The 14,969-nt window shown below is 47.8% G+C and overlaps 1 long non-coding RNA gene across 1 annotated transcript; it reads right to left on the bottom strand.

The window, feature by feature from the left end:
* Nucleotides 1-288: 288 nt before the first annotated feature.
* On the bottom strand, nucleotides 289-2,738 carry LOC114794841 (uncharacterized). Its single transcript, XR_003750383.1, has 3 exons — nucleotides 2,583-2,738; nucleotides 1,351-2,501; nucleotides 289-1,035 (listed from the first exon to the last, which is right to left on the bottom strand). It is a non-coding gene; the product is annotated as an uncharacterized LOC114794841 (long non-coding RNA).
* Between the last annotated feature and the right edge of the window lie 12,231 nt (nucleotides 2,739-14,969).

Raw genomic sequence — 14,969 nt, 5'->3', positions numbered from 1 at the left:
GGGGGGAACAACTCCACATAGACTCTCAGTGGTCATCAATTCCTCATGTGGTATTGATAAAGTATCTCCACACATCGATATGTTCCATCTGTTTATCTCAGAAGTGAAAGGAGCTTGGGTTAATAAGCTGGGGGGGACAGGGCCTTCCGTCCTTAGAAAGCGAGGCCACCACTCCACTGAAATGCAAATCTCATTAAAGAAACATTGGCGGAGATCAGGCTGCCCCAGCATATTAATAACCAGACACATTGAAAATAAGACTAAATGAAACCCATGAACTATATTTATGTCCAGGCTGCTGCCTTTATTTTCCATGCATCTGCTCCGCATTCCTCATATGGTCAAGGTCCATGAATTTTTCAGACGATATTGACTTTTCCTGCCAATAGCAGAGATATGAAGTCAGCTTGTAAAAATGCATGAAGCTGCTGGTCAGAGGTCTTTTCTGCTGTGAAGGCTGGAGCCTCCGGAGGTCTGGGCTTCGGTAAAATCAAGCCTTTCGCCCGCTGTCTTCTCAGAGCAGCAGATGATGTTCACCTGAGGACCAGACTGGTGGTGCAGGATACCAGAAATAACACAGACCCCGCCTTGTTTCTGCTACAAGTTGTGTGGTTGTGCTGGAAATACCCTGACCCTGCACGTCCTTCCTAATTCCTCCACATTAGCTGCCATTAAGCCTCAGCTTAAGAAATCCAGTTGGGATCTAAGTAACCTTAAACCCGGCGCTAAATTGACACCGCCGCTGTGATGGCCAGGAAGACCCGAGGGAGCGAGGAAGTCCAACCAGAGACGCCCGCGACCCGCACGCCTGAGGGACATCTGTACGTTCTGCGGGGGAAAACGTCGTCCCTTTCATTTGTCCCCTCTGATTGATGCTGCCTGGCCGGGTCTCGTTGCCCACCTGTCCGGACCGTCCCCTCCTCCGTCTTTCCCGTTGGTATTTCCACTCGGACCCCTCTGCATGTCTGAGAGGGCAAGGTGCCGGTGGCATTTGAAAGGGGAGCAGGGGGGGACGTTGCGACTCTTGATTCCTGTCTATGCCATCAAATGAATAAAACGTTTTAATAAATCAGCAGAAGGAGATTTTACTTTATGCAGTCCTGTCCATCTTTATTTTCACCGCAAAATATTCTATTTCTTGAATGATAGAGTAACAATTATTCCTAATTTAAGCACTGGAACAACCAATGAATAACTGGGTGGAATTAATGACCTTTTCCTGTTTTTAGAATCATCATAATGTTCTTTTTAAACCTGATGTCAGCCTGGGACATGCTCCCGGTGGCGCCCTGAATGCATACACCACCCGCCTGATTGAATCTGACAGCCATGTTTAGATGAAACACTTACATAAGCACCCGAACCGGAGACCGCCGAAAACGTCTCCTTGGATGTCTCCACCAGATGTCTTCACGCCGCCTTTAAAAAAGAAAGAAATTCAGCGTCGCCGCTCTCCCCCTGATCAGCAGTTTCCAGCCGCGGTGATACCAGGGTGCCCAGTTTAGACGTCCACCTGTGTTCTGTGACAGGATCTGTCTGATGGAGGTCGTCATGTCGGTGCATGCTGGGTAAAAGCCTATTCTGGGTGGTGCTGCTCCGATCCAGTCGTGGTCAGGTTCCTCAGTCGGGATTCTCTGTGGAGTTGTACTGACGAGTGTTACGGGTCCGAGTTCAGTCTTGTCGAACAGGAGACAGGAAGAGAGATGCAGCGACTACAGGACCAACTTCATCTCATTTTAATTTTGAGGCGATGCAATAGAGAGAATTTGGGGACACAGGATACAGGAAGTCACCTGCCTGGAACGTCCGTTAGCAGCCAAGTGACGAGTTATTTATGTGTGGATCCACTAGCTTGAGGAGAATCATGTGATGCTGCAAACTGACACTTAACTCTATTTTAATAATATACGGCCATATTGTCCTGGACCATAGTCACTAATGTCACATTCACCGGTTTCTCCATCAGAAGTCTTGAATTAAAGCACTTGGTAGTGGGCGTGGTCACGTTCACTAGAATTAAAGTGCCTGATAACCTGCATGTTGGTGTTGGTAGTGGGCGTGGTCACGTTCACTAGAATTAAAGTGCCTGATAACCTGCATGTTGGTGTTGGTAGTGGGCGTGGTCACGTTCACTAGGAATTTCACAGACCATCCACACCACCCTGGCTCACCTGAACAACAAGAACTGCTACGCCAGATTGTTGTTTATAGATTTCAGCTCTGCATTCAACACAGTTATCCCATTCAAGCTCAAGTTTGCTGATGATACCACCGTTGTAGGCCTGTTCAGCAACAACGATGAGACGGCCTACAGAGAGGAGGTGAGACTCTTGGCAGAGTGGTGTCAGGAGAACAACCTCTCTCTCAACGTCAGCAAAACCAAGGAGATGGTTTTGGATTTTAGGAGGCAGGATACAGCTCATCTTCCCATCTACATCGGAGGAGGTGCTGTGGAGAGGGTCAGCAGCTTCAGGCTCCTTGGGGTCACCCTCAGTTCCGACCTCAAGTCCTCAGAACACACAGCAGCGGTCACCAAAAAAGCTCCACCTCCTCAGATGCCTAAAGAAGGCTGGGGTATCCACCTCTGTCCTCACCAGCTTCTACAGGTGCGCTGTGGAGTCCATCCTCACGGGCAGTATCGCGTCCTGGTACGGTAGTTGTACTGCTCAGGACAAGAAAGCTCTGCAGAGGGTGGTGAAAACAGCCCAGAGGATCACAGGCACACCACTACCAGCAATAACGGACATTTACACCACGCGCTGTCTCAGGAAAACAAAGAACATCCTGAAGGACCCCAGCCACCCTGCACTGTCACTTTTTACTTTCCTGCCATCAGGCAAGAGACTCGGGACAATTCATACACGCACATCATGATTCAGGAACAGTTTCATCAGGCTATACAACACATAGTATGCATTGTCACTTAAATTACGCCCAATCACTTTCTTATGCAACTTATATATATTCACCCTTCTGTGACTTATTATTTATTGCTGCTGCACTTTGTCTTCTATGTCTTCTATGTATCATGTTCTATGTTCTGTCTACGTGGGAGAGGTTTTCAAGTAAGAATTTCATTGTGCGCTGTACGCTGTACTTTGTACATATGACAATAAACTTCAACCTCAACGAATTATGGGCATGTGACAACTGTCAATCATGTCTAAATGCTCCTTTATTGTGCTTTGCAGCTCTGATGATGGCGGCAGTGAAGCTGACCTCATGATACAACCTGTGGCTTGTTTAGATGTTGGCTGGTCCATTCAGGCCTGATGGAGGCTCCAGGAAAAGTGTGTTTTATTCCACAGTCCAACCCTGTAAAAGTGAGACAGGGAGACTGGGAAGGGGTGGACTCGGGAACATGTCCCTGGACTAAAACCGATGACTGATGGCGACAGCTTCACTGGTGGTGGGACAGCTGCTGCTGGTGACACCGGGTCACAGGTGGCCTGCGTCAGGCCCAAACCAGAAAAGCAAAAGTGTCCCCCTCCATCCCCCCCAACAGCAGCTTCCCACAGGTCTGATGTCAGATTTATTTTTGAGGATTTAAAAAGCCAGGACCGCGCTCCTGGGGGGATTCTGTACATTAAGTCCAGACGTATCTATAGACGGTCGCTTTTAGCCTCCTTGTCTCAGCAGTAGTGTGTTACCAGAACACATCGGCCAATCAGCTCTCCCAGAGCCCATATCATTATGTCAACAGGACTGCAACAGCTGTGTGTGAGTGAGTGTGTGTGTGTGTGTGTGATACGGGGGTTTAACATGGATATGCTGTTTACATAACGGCACGACCGCTGCACTGAATGGAACCTTTCGGGAAATTAAGAACCTGTCTGTTGTTTAAGCCCCGCCTCTAGACACGTAGTGCAGATGTGTGTGTGTGTGTGTGTGTGTGTGTGTGCGTGTTCACTGGGTTCCTGCTCACTATTGTGTACATTTCAGATATAGCATAAAGTGAGAATAAAGCAGTTCCAAACATGTTCAGGAACACACGAAAAAAAACTATTTTGTCCTGGAAGACATTTTAAAATCAGTAAGTGAAAGTGAAGGGATTGTCATTGTGAGACACTGCAGCACAGCACACGGCGCACACGGTGAAACGTGTCCTCTGTATTTAACCATCACCCTTGGTGAGCAGTGGGCACCATGACAGACGCCCGGGGGGCAGTGTGTGGGGACAGTGCTTTGCTCGACGGATCGGGATTCGAACCGGCAACCTTCTGATTTCGGGGCCGCTTCCTTAGCCTAACCCTTTCTTTTGCAAGGATCTTGAATAGCTTAGTGGTACATTTACAGTATTAACCAGATGCCTTTATCCAGAGCAGTGACAGGGACAGTCCCCCCCTGGAGACACTCAGGGTTAAGTGTCCTGCTCAGGGACACGATGGTAGTAAGTGGGGTTTGAACCTGGGTCTTCTGGTTTATTGGCGAGTGTTTTACCCACCACGCCACTACGACCCCTGAACTATATACACGCACACACACAGCTTAAAATATGAAGCTAAATATGCAGCTGAAAATAACAAAAAAATAAGACGTGCAGTTACGAGTGTGGAGACGTGTGAAATGGGCCTGTCAGTCAGAATTTCCCTGCAGTGTTCACACGTCCTCACGCTGCTTCCTCGCTCCTAAACGCCCGCAGTAGCGTGTAGCGGGTAATGTTCTCTCTGGCCAGGCTGCCGCCCCACGCCGCTCCTGTTAATCATTTCTGATGAGCCGGTGTCAGGCTGGACCTTTCTGCTTAGCCAAGCTTTCAGCAGCGCAAATAAATGATAGGCCTTATCCGCGGCGGCGTGTTTATTTTTCCTCCTGTACTTTTCCATAATGATCTCCACCCCACCCCCACCCCAGAAAACAGATGGAGGGACAGGGAGCCGCCGCCAGGTGAAGAACACTCCGGCGGCTCCGGTTCCCCCTCTGAGGAGACACCAAATCTGGGCCTTCGGGATCCGCACGACCTTCCCGAGATTCCTGAGAGTGAAGCGCTCCCCTGATCCTTCCTGACACCGTGCAATACGAAAGACTGGTCATAAATACAAGCGCTTCGTTTGACTAAAACAGAACGTGCCAATAAATTGAATAAATAACTTAGCTTTGTATAAGGTAAGAACAGCTGGCTAAATTAAATTATGTATGCAACAGAATCATGGTGCTCAATTTAAAAATGGAACATTTTGTGGCTCCCATTTGTCCCTCAAGTTGACACTCCACGTCCAAGTGGGACTGTTCAGGGGACAGAACATAATGTGAACAAAATATGTAAACGAAGTATCATGGTCGGTGTCGCACATTAACTTGAAAACTAGAAATGTTTCTCTTGTTCTGTTTCTTGTTCTAAAGATGAATTCTCTAAAATGAATGGGATCAGTGTGCCTGTAGTTCTTTGCACAGATTAGCGTTAGCGATTGCGGCTGTAAAGCTGTTGTTTGCTTGAAATCTAGAATATTTTTTGATGTTTCTGTTCTGTTTCTTGCTCTACAGATGCCTTTTTTCAGACTTTAGAACCCATCTATGTAAACCGGATCTGTGCGTGTGTGTAATTCTTTGCACAGATTAGCGTTAGCGATTGCGGGTGTAAACCTGTTGTTTACTTGTAAACTGGATTATTTTTTGATGTTTCTGTTCTGTTTCTTGCTCTACAGATGCCTTTTTTTAAGGACTTTAGAACCCATCTATGTAAACCGGAGCTGTATGTGTGTAATTCTTTGCACAGATTAGCGTTAGCGATTGTGGGTGTAAACCTGTTGTTTTCTTGTAAACTGGATTATTTTTTGATGTTTCTGTTCTGTTTCTTGCTCTACAGATGCCTTTATTCAGACATTAGAACCCGTCTATTTAAACCGGAGCTGTACGTGTGTAATTCTTTGAACAGATTAGCGTTAGCGATTGCGGGTGTAAACCTGTTGTTTACTTGTAAACTGGATTCTTTTTTGATGTTTCTGTTCTGTTTCTTGATCTACAGATGCCTTTTTTTAAGGACTTTAGAACCCATCTATGTAAACCGGAGCTGTACGTGTGTAATTCTTTGCACAGATTAGCGTTAGCGATTGCGGGTGTAAACCTGTTGTTTACTTGTAAACTGGATTATTTTTTTATGTTTCTGTTCTGTTTCTTGTTCTACAGATGCCTTTTTTTAAGGACTTTAGAACCCATCTATGTAAACCGGAGCTGTACGTGTGTAATTCTTTGCACAGATTAGCGTTAGCGATTGCGGGTGTAAACCTGTTGTTTACTTGTAAACTGGATTCTTTTTTGATGTTTCTGTTCTGTTTCTTGATCTACAGATGCCTTTTTTTAAGGACTTTAGAACCCATCTATGTAAACCGGAGCTGTACGTGTGTAATTCTTTGCACAGATTAGCGTTAGCGATTGCGGGTGTAAAGCTGTTGATTTCTCGTGTCCTTATCTGCACTCCCGCCGCTCCAGGCCGCATGTCCACAGTTACTTTATTGCGCAGGAGTCAAGGTTGAGAATGCCGAGGGTGTCATGTCGGCCAGTGGCGCGGAGCGCTGATATGAGGCTCCGCCCTCCCAGCTTGAACCTTCAGCCCTTGGACAGCGTCCGTGACGACTGCTGTGTATGTGTGTGTGGAGAGCGACCTCTGAACTTTGCGGTTCTGGCTGGTGGCACACTCATCCCCTATGGCAAAGGGCTGTTGAAATATGTCCCAGAATTCAGTGTGGGTCGAGCCGGGGCGGTGCAGTTTGACCTCAGGAGCTTCGCCCCTGCGACCCAAAACGACGCCGCGCTGAGAGCAGCTTTTACCCCAAAACAGCTAAATCTGTTTATCTCTGTGGAAAAAGAGGATTTTGGGCTTTTTTCCTCATTTGCTGAGGAGATTTGATGTTGGTGAACGCCGTAATCCCCGGCAACGCACGCCACGCATCCTCTGCACTAGCGTTTATCTCAATTACTGACTTGTACCAGATGTGTGGAGGAATTTACTCCGGTCGGGGTCTCAAGTGTGTGCGTGTTGGACACTGATCTACTCTGGGTCGTGATGTAATATGATTATGGGGATGAATCACCCCGCCCCCATTGCAGTGGGAGAGGGATGAGATTATGCATCAGAATATCAGAATGCGGGCGTGGCACAGCGTTCAGGAAATGACTCCGAGCGACCGGGACCCGGGGTTTATCACGTTATTATTTTAAAAAATGTGACATCTGTGGCGCACGCCCTTCTGGAGGTCCTCGTCATAAACGGTGTCACAGCCGTCCCTTTCACCAAGGTCTGTCAGTTATGAGCGGGGGGCGGGGCCAAGCTCACATAACCCCCCCTGATGACAGCCAATCGCCTGGAGGGGTGGAGAAGCTCCTACCCGGCAACAGCTGAGGAGTGTCGATCATTGCTTGGCAGAATACAGGTAGTTAAGAGCGTAGAGCCCCTCCCCCTGTCTCTTCGCTGGAGTGTGTGTGTGTGTGTGTGTGTGTGTGTGTGTGGTTATCTTGCTGAAAGACTCGTAGCTTTAAGGAAACACCACAACTCTGCTCTTATATTCATCTTATTTATTATTATTGTTGTTGTGTTATGCATATTATCATGCATTCCCAAAAGCTTTTAAGGACTAAAAATATGACAACATAAAATGCACCTAAACACATATAATTAGAATCAGTCATATTTCCAAAGGAGCTTTGTGGGATTTGAAAATGAATGCATGCAGAAGCCACTGTTGCAGGTTTGGTTATGAAATTGTGTTTTTTGGGAGAGAACAGCCGTTTCAAGCTGCACCCACGCACCAGAGCCCAGTGGGTGCTGGGGGTCAGGGGTCGCGCAGCACTTCACCTGACAACGCCCACCTTCAGTCAAACCAGAGTGTCCCGACGTCCATGAACAGAAGCCAGCATCCAGCCCTGGCCTGAGCTCAGAGGGCCGTGTTTATACATGGCCGCCCGGCCCCACCCTGTCTAAACAGGCCGTGAATAGCAGAAAAAACATCTCACTTGTCCGCCAGGAAGTGGTGGCAGGCCCACTTCCTCCCGACTCCAGAGAAAAAGGGGCTCAGTTAATCGGCTGCGAGGGTCCTGCCAAGATCAACGCCGCGGAGGACGGGCGAAAAGTGCCAATTCTCTTTTATCATGTGTGGCAGCTGAAACTGTTCATCCTCCGCTGTGTTTCTAAAGTGAAGTGAAGCTATAGTGACTTGTGATACACAGCAGAACAGCACACGGTGCACACAGTGAAATTTGTCCTCTGCATTTAACCCATCACCCTGAGTGAGCAGTGGGCGGCCATGACTGGCGCCCGGGGTTTTGAGAGGTGATGTGATGTGACGCTCAGGGACTTCAAGGTCCAAAGACAGTGCTTACAGGCGTCCTGCATCTCATGCCTGTGGATTCTGCTCAGATTCACCTCCCAACACCTCCCGCCCTCCATCAGCAAAGTCCAACTTCCTTTAGATCTGACGGGATTGTGGCGTTATCAGACACTAAAAGGCTGCAGTGCACAATGTCTGATCCTTTTACCATGGTAGCTTGAACCAGGAACGGTGGCCATGTTGCGCGCTGACTGGGGTCTGTGTGAGCTGTCAATCATGCCTACAGGCTCCTCCCCCTGCTACACTTTGTTTATAAAACCTCAAAGTTCATCTTCTGAGAGGGCCGGGTGGGTATTTAGTTCGTCCTCGCCAACATACAGATAACCAGCCAGCAGCAGCAATATATGGCACAGGGTCTACCATCGCGACAATACAACATTTCCACCCGGCACACGTTCGGAATGGGCGGAACACTGCGTGACTGACAGGCTGTTTGCCGCAGCAGGTGGTAACCAGACTCGCCTGAAGTGGGTCTGTAAGGTATGTTTACCCCGTAATGAGGTGTAAGGTACGCCGGCAGGGGATGTATGTACCGGGTCAGGAGCCTCGGACCAGTAAGGTCCGCTGGCTCTGAATGGGCCCGAGGTCGAGTGTCGGCGTCATGTTTACACCAGCCCGCGTGGAGCTTTTGTCAAGGGCAGACATCAGATGCGTGGCTGAGATCTTATTGCCGACGTGGAACTTCCTGTTGTGGCCAGAAAACATGGTGCTCTGCTAAAACTGGTGTCTCAGCTGCTTTCCTTTTGCTCCTCTTTAAGGGATCTGCAGGCTCTGTAGGAACGTACAGATTTGGGAATAACTCTGAGCCGACAGCGTTTCTGATTGCCCTTGTCTCAAAGTGACCAAATAAGCATCTGCTCATCCTGACAGCCATGAGGCCATGCTATGTCACGAGGAAGTGTATCATCTAATGAAATGTACATATACAGCAGAGTCCAGTTTCTACAATAAAATAAATAAAGTAAATCATTCCAAAATGACAAGTTTGATGATATGATAAGCTTCAAGTAAAACCATTGGCTGCCCTCTTATCCAAATGCATCAGTGAACATGCCTGATCATGTTCACGTCCTGCTGGATGCTCCACCAGTGAAGATCACCTTCGTGGTCGGCAAGCCTGGAAGTCCTCGGAGTTGGATACGATGTCAGAGACTGATCTGGAATCGTGGTCATGGACGGAAAGACGGGTCGGTTGATGGCAAACGCGAGACAAGTGGGCAATTTAAAAAGGCGAGGTTGGGTCAAAGAAGGTCGGCTTGGTCAGCCAGGGAGCGGCTTACAACAACATGAGAAGTTTCAACGAATGAGTTCGCAGCTATTTGTTCTTGTTCTCCCCCTTTTATACTGTGAGCTTCCTTGGGTGTGGTGTCCTCTGGACGTGGTCCAGTACGCCCCTGCGCCCCCTGGACATTCTCATGGTCTGGAGCAGGACAGCATGGTGCCAGACCCGGGGGTAAAAAACGTGCAAATTCAGCACAGTGAGTCAGATGCTTCTTCTGTTGTTCGTCTGAATTAAGGTGCTTTCGAGGAACAGGGTGTCACGTTGTCCCCCGGGCAACGTAGAAACATGCTGACTGTTGGCCTGAGCCGTATTTTTACAAGCAAGACACGTGAATTCACTTTGAGCGCTGGCCACCGCGGTGAAAAATCTGCTGTTTCGGGGAGCCTGTGGACTGAATTGTTCCGGAAAGGTCTTTGCCATTGTCTCTGTCCGCTCCCGCCAACGTATGGAACCTCCCTGGATCTGGAAGCTCACACCGAATTTCCCACTCAATACCGGCTTTTGTAAGTTGAAAGGTCAGATATCGATGGAACCGCTTTATGTACCTCAAGTAAAGAGCTGAAAAAAAGGAACTTCGTTTTTTTTATTATACTGCTTGTGGCATCAAATGCACAGTCCTCAGTTTTTTTTTCCTTTTTTTTTAATAAAACACAAATGATAAACAACGCAGCCGAACGAAAAGATGGGATTCTTTCATGATCAGGATTGCCCCTCAGGCGGCGACCTTCAGCACGGAAATTCAATACCTTCTGAGCATGGTTGCGTTTATAATGCACCTTTTGTTCTGGTTCAGCTGAAGGGAACAATGGCCTGTGACGTCCATGTTCTCCAGCACCTCGTGCTCGGACTGAGCTTGTCCAATGGGACTTCCTCACTGGGAGATGCTCCCACTTCCCAACCAGTGGGAGAGGAGGCTGGTTGCAGAACTGTGCCCTGCGTGGGACAGAAGACGAGGAAGCGAGGAATGAGCATTGGGCCACTTGATTTCACTAATGACTTCCACCTAGTAGCCGAAAGCTGCAGTAATTTGCAAATCCAGGCGATCAGATACGCGGCTAGCGTGCCAGGGTAAGAGCTTCTGAACCATCTCTCATGGCCGTCGCACCATTGCTGTTGCAGAGCCACTCGTAGCATTCAGAGAACGAAGGGTGACAAAAAAGACATCACTGTGCCTCAAATATTGTCCTTCATCAAGCAAATGAAACAACAAAGGAGAGCAATGACCTTAATAAAACCTGAAGGGATGGTGGCGAGTGGAATCCTGAAATCTGGTGGCCTCAAATGGTAGAAAATGGAGATTTGGAGAATATGGGGATCATGTGGCAATAAAATGGATTTACCGAATGGCCGCGCCAATGGACTTCTCCCCTGCACCACCCCACACCCGACCCAAAAGGTCAACTCTGGACTGAAATAAATATTGCCACGTAGTTTATCAGTGCAGTTTTACCGAAAAGGGAGCCGTAGCCACCCGACGCCAATGGAAGGTGCCGCTCTGGGCTAATTATCCTCGCCAGAAACTGTACTTGATGTATTGTATTATTATCAGCAACCTTACCGTGCCACTCCATCTATCCAGCGACCTGACGAATATGGATCTTCCTGCAGTACTAAACATGATTTAACACACTTCTGGACAAAATGCCTCAATCCAGCGTTTTTATTGGCAAATTGGCATCAGGAATCAATAGCAATTTTACTACCAAACGACTGCATTGAGCGTTTGATTGAAACGGGATGCCATGTAGAGGCCGCTACTGGCTTGTGGCGTAATTGGGCCTAATGGACGTCGCCAGCTGCAGGTCCATGGCGATTCTTTAAAGGACGGCGGTCGCTGCTCATATTGGCAGATTGCATCAAATCGTACCTGTGTGTTCCTGCAAAAGGACACCCGCTGCACTGGTAACTTAAGATCAGAACTCAAATCAGCAAAAGCTGCCCTGTTGTGTTTGAGGGTTTTTTGGCCCGTTTTCCCCTCCTCCTCCCCTCTATCAGTCTTCGCTCCTCATATTTCACTCTGGTGCTTGTGTCTACATATTTTTAGCCCATGCCGCTGTATTGATTGCATCTGCTTTCTTATCGCTGGAGCGTGCCTGAGCTAGGCTGTGCTCCTCGGCCCCATGCTCTTGAGAAGTTAAAGGAACTGACATGAAATTATGTTCTTCATTGTTTCGCCGCAGTTGTGGGAGACCCGGATATACTTTGATCTGCTTGGACGGATTAAGCAGAGTTCCAAAACACCTCATCTTTCCCAAAGTGGATCATCACATGTGTCTCGGCACACAACAACCTGACAATCAGTGTAATCAGTTTAGGATTTCCGGTTTCAGGCTTATGGGGCAGGTTTTGTGCAAATAAAATAAAGTTCCGCGTTCCGCTCTGTTTCGGGGGATAAGACTTGCATGCTGGTGCAGATGCCACCACCAGTTGTCCCTTCACTGCTCCTGGGCAGCTGGTACCATCAAGCTCATAAAATCATGGTGCAGTGGTTCCTTCCACAAGCAGAAGCCGAACGGTTCGTGTTATATCATATGTGGTTGTGTAGAGTACAGCACTAAAGAGGGGTTTCAACAGACAGGAAGTGATTATGAAAGTACACTTAGCCAGATATCTGTGTATAATCCAAAATCCAAAATGAGGCATAATGCTGCATAATGCATGCACACACACACACACAACAGTCTGGAACAGACTGACTATCACTTACACTGAAGCCTGTGACACATCAGCTCCTCCATTGGAGTCTAGAAATAGAAGCCCCGCCCCCAGCCTGTGACACGTGTTTTCCCAACTCGCTTTTTTTTTTCACCACACTGACACTTCCACGTTTTCTGCTGAAAACGTACCTACCAGCCTAAAACTGAGGAGCCACTGTGTGTCCAGGATTATGCAGCTTCCCCAACAGAAATTGGCTGCTGTTGTGCTGCCAGGACATACTGTGCATGTTTAATTAAAAAAGCCATGCTGATTAGGCGGCCATTTTAAATGAGTGTTCGTAGAAAAAAAAAAAAACAGTTGCCAGAAAGTGTGACAACCTTGTCAGTTATGCCATCTTACCCACGCGGCTCCGTTTGATTGTAATGATCTGTAGAATGCAGCGCCCTTCGTCAGTTCTGGCCCAGTGGACTAGTTCTGAAAGAGCCAAATCTCTAGATCTTATTCCAAACGAGTCCAGCCTGTCTCTCCTCTCTCGCAGCCATTGTCTCGCCTTTCTCGCTCATCAGTGATGCACAAAGGTCCTTCCAGGAACGTTCATTTCCAGCGCTGTGCCTCCAGACAATGCCCACAGTCAGAGGGTCTCCATTCAGCGCCACCCGATCTGAGACAAAAGTTCAGATAAGATGCCCAATGCACTTGCAAATCTGACGCCAAAACTTTGTGTGATTAGACGGAACTTGGATGCGTGTCAAGAGGATTTTTGCTCTGCAGATTTTCCCCATTAGCAAGTACGCCAAGGCGCCATCATCGCAGTGCGAAGAGGAGGAAGACGATGGGGGACGCAGTGCGCCCACCCCGTCCAGCTGGTCTGGAGAGCAGCAAAGGTTGTGCAGGAGAACATTTTTAATCATCACCACTTCATGTTCCGTTCGGAACCAGAACCCCGAGGCGCCGGCGGCCCTTTAATGAGTCCAAGTGACCCTTGGATGACATTTGCCTCAGTGTTCCCTCTGTCCCTCTCACCTGCACTGGGAAAGGCAGCCTCACGCGAAGCAGATGTCGCATGCTGTCACATGCACACGTGGACGACGGATACGTGGCGTCCCCGCCGCTCGCACAGGTGGAACCTGCAGGTTCTCCAAACTCACTTCCTGTTCACTGTTTCCTTCCAATCCCCTGCATCTGGTAATGAGCGCCGTTTTTCCCAGCAGGAGGCAGATCCAATTAGTGCAATCAGACGGCACCGCGCCGGGAGGACACAACAAACATGTCAACGTGTCCTGGATTCCAACCAGAATCTGCGCCATCAAGCCCCCCCCCCTTTACTGAATACTCGGCCCGTGGCCGGGGTCTCAGCAAACACTTCACTTCTCCCTCTCCAGTTACCACGTCTGCTTCAGCAAACTCGCTCGCACTTAATTCCTCAGATCAGCCATTTTGTGCACGGACCCTCATCATGGAGAAGACACGAAGAAACTATGCGACTTGAAAGCAATCAGTCTGCCGCTCGAAGATGGAAATAGAGATGCTGCTGGGAGGACGATGGCGATGCCGGCATGTCTTCAAGCTGCTCCATTTCAATACTGAAGAAGACAACTTTAGTTCCTTCTAAAGCACTGTTCTGAAAAAAGCATTTACGATATGTATGTAGTTGTGGATGTTACAAGTTTTTTTAAAATCCTTCCTGTAACGTTAATATCTCATGTTTCGACGGGGACACCCCCGGCTTACTTATAATACAATTAAATATGGGCATATATAGCTCTATCTTGGTGCACTCTGTAGTCCAGAATTTACGTTTCTCAGAAACCAAATTCTAATTCTGCAGTCTTATCTAATTAGAAACCGATCTCTAACCTCCCATTTATGTCTAAAATTTGGGGAGCAGAGCAACCACATTACAAAAACTGCTTTAGTCAAAATATGAAAGGCCCTCCTCCTATCCCTTGGACCAGGGTTATATGTCTGAACTTAGTGCAGTTTTTAACACTATAGACCAGATCATCCTATTAACCCAGTTCAGATCCTCCTCGTTCAGACGCTACATATCGGACCTCTATTGCTTTGTTGGATTGAGCAGAGTTAAAGCACGTAGTGCCACAGGGTTCAGTTCTGGGCTCTTTGTTAGTGGGCATGGAGAAAAATGTTCAACTCTGTGCCAACAACACCCAACTTTGCATCTCTGCTCATCAAGCCGGATGAAGTTCACTGCCTCACTAAACTGGAAAAATGTATAAAAGACACCAGAGGCTGGATGACCTGCAACTTACAATGAGACCGAACTGCTGGTCCAAAAGGGGCGAGACGTGGAATATCAGAAAGCAGATTGGATTGTGCTGGTTTGTGCAGTCATTCCTCGTGTGTTGGTAAAGAATTTGGGAGTGACGTTTGATGCAGACATGTTATTCAGAACGGCCTACTTTCACCTAAGAAATATTTCTCAGTTTAGGAAGTTCCTCTCTACTGGTACACGCTTTTATGAACTCAAGACTGGATAATTATAGCTCTCTGTTTACTACTGTCTCACCGAATAAGCTGAGCAGGCGTATTTTTTGGACCACATGTACGCAAAGATACAGCTGTAAATAGAGAATTTTCCTACAGAGCCCAAAAACTATGGAACCGCCTTCCAATGAGTATTCGGGCATCAGATTTACATAGATTTACATCTAAGATAAAAACTTACCTCTACAGTCAAGCTTTTAATC

The sequence above is a fragment of the Denticeps clupeoides genome, chromosome 7, assembly GCF_900700375.1.
Source record: "Denticeps clupeoides chromosome 7, fDenClu1.1, whole genome shotgun sequence".
NCBI lineage: Eukaryota > Metazoa > Chordata > Actinopteri > Clupeiformes > Denticipitidae > Denticeps > Denticeps clupeoides.
Note: the sequence above shows the minus strand (reverse complement) of the source record. Positions and strands in the feature narration are given on the sequence as shown.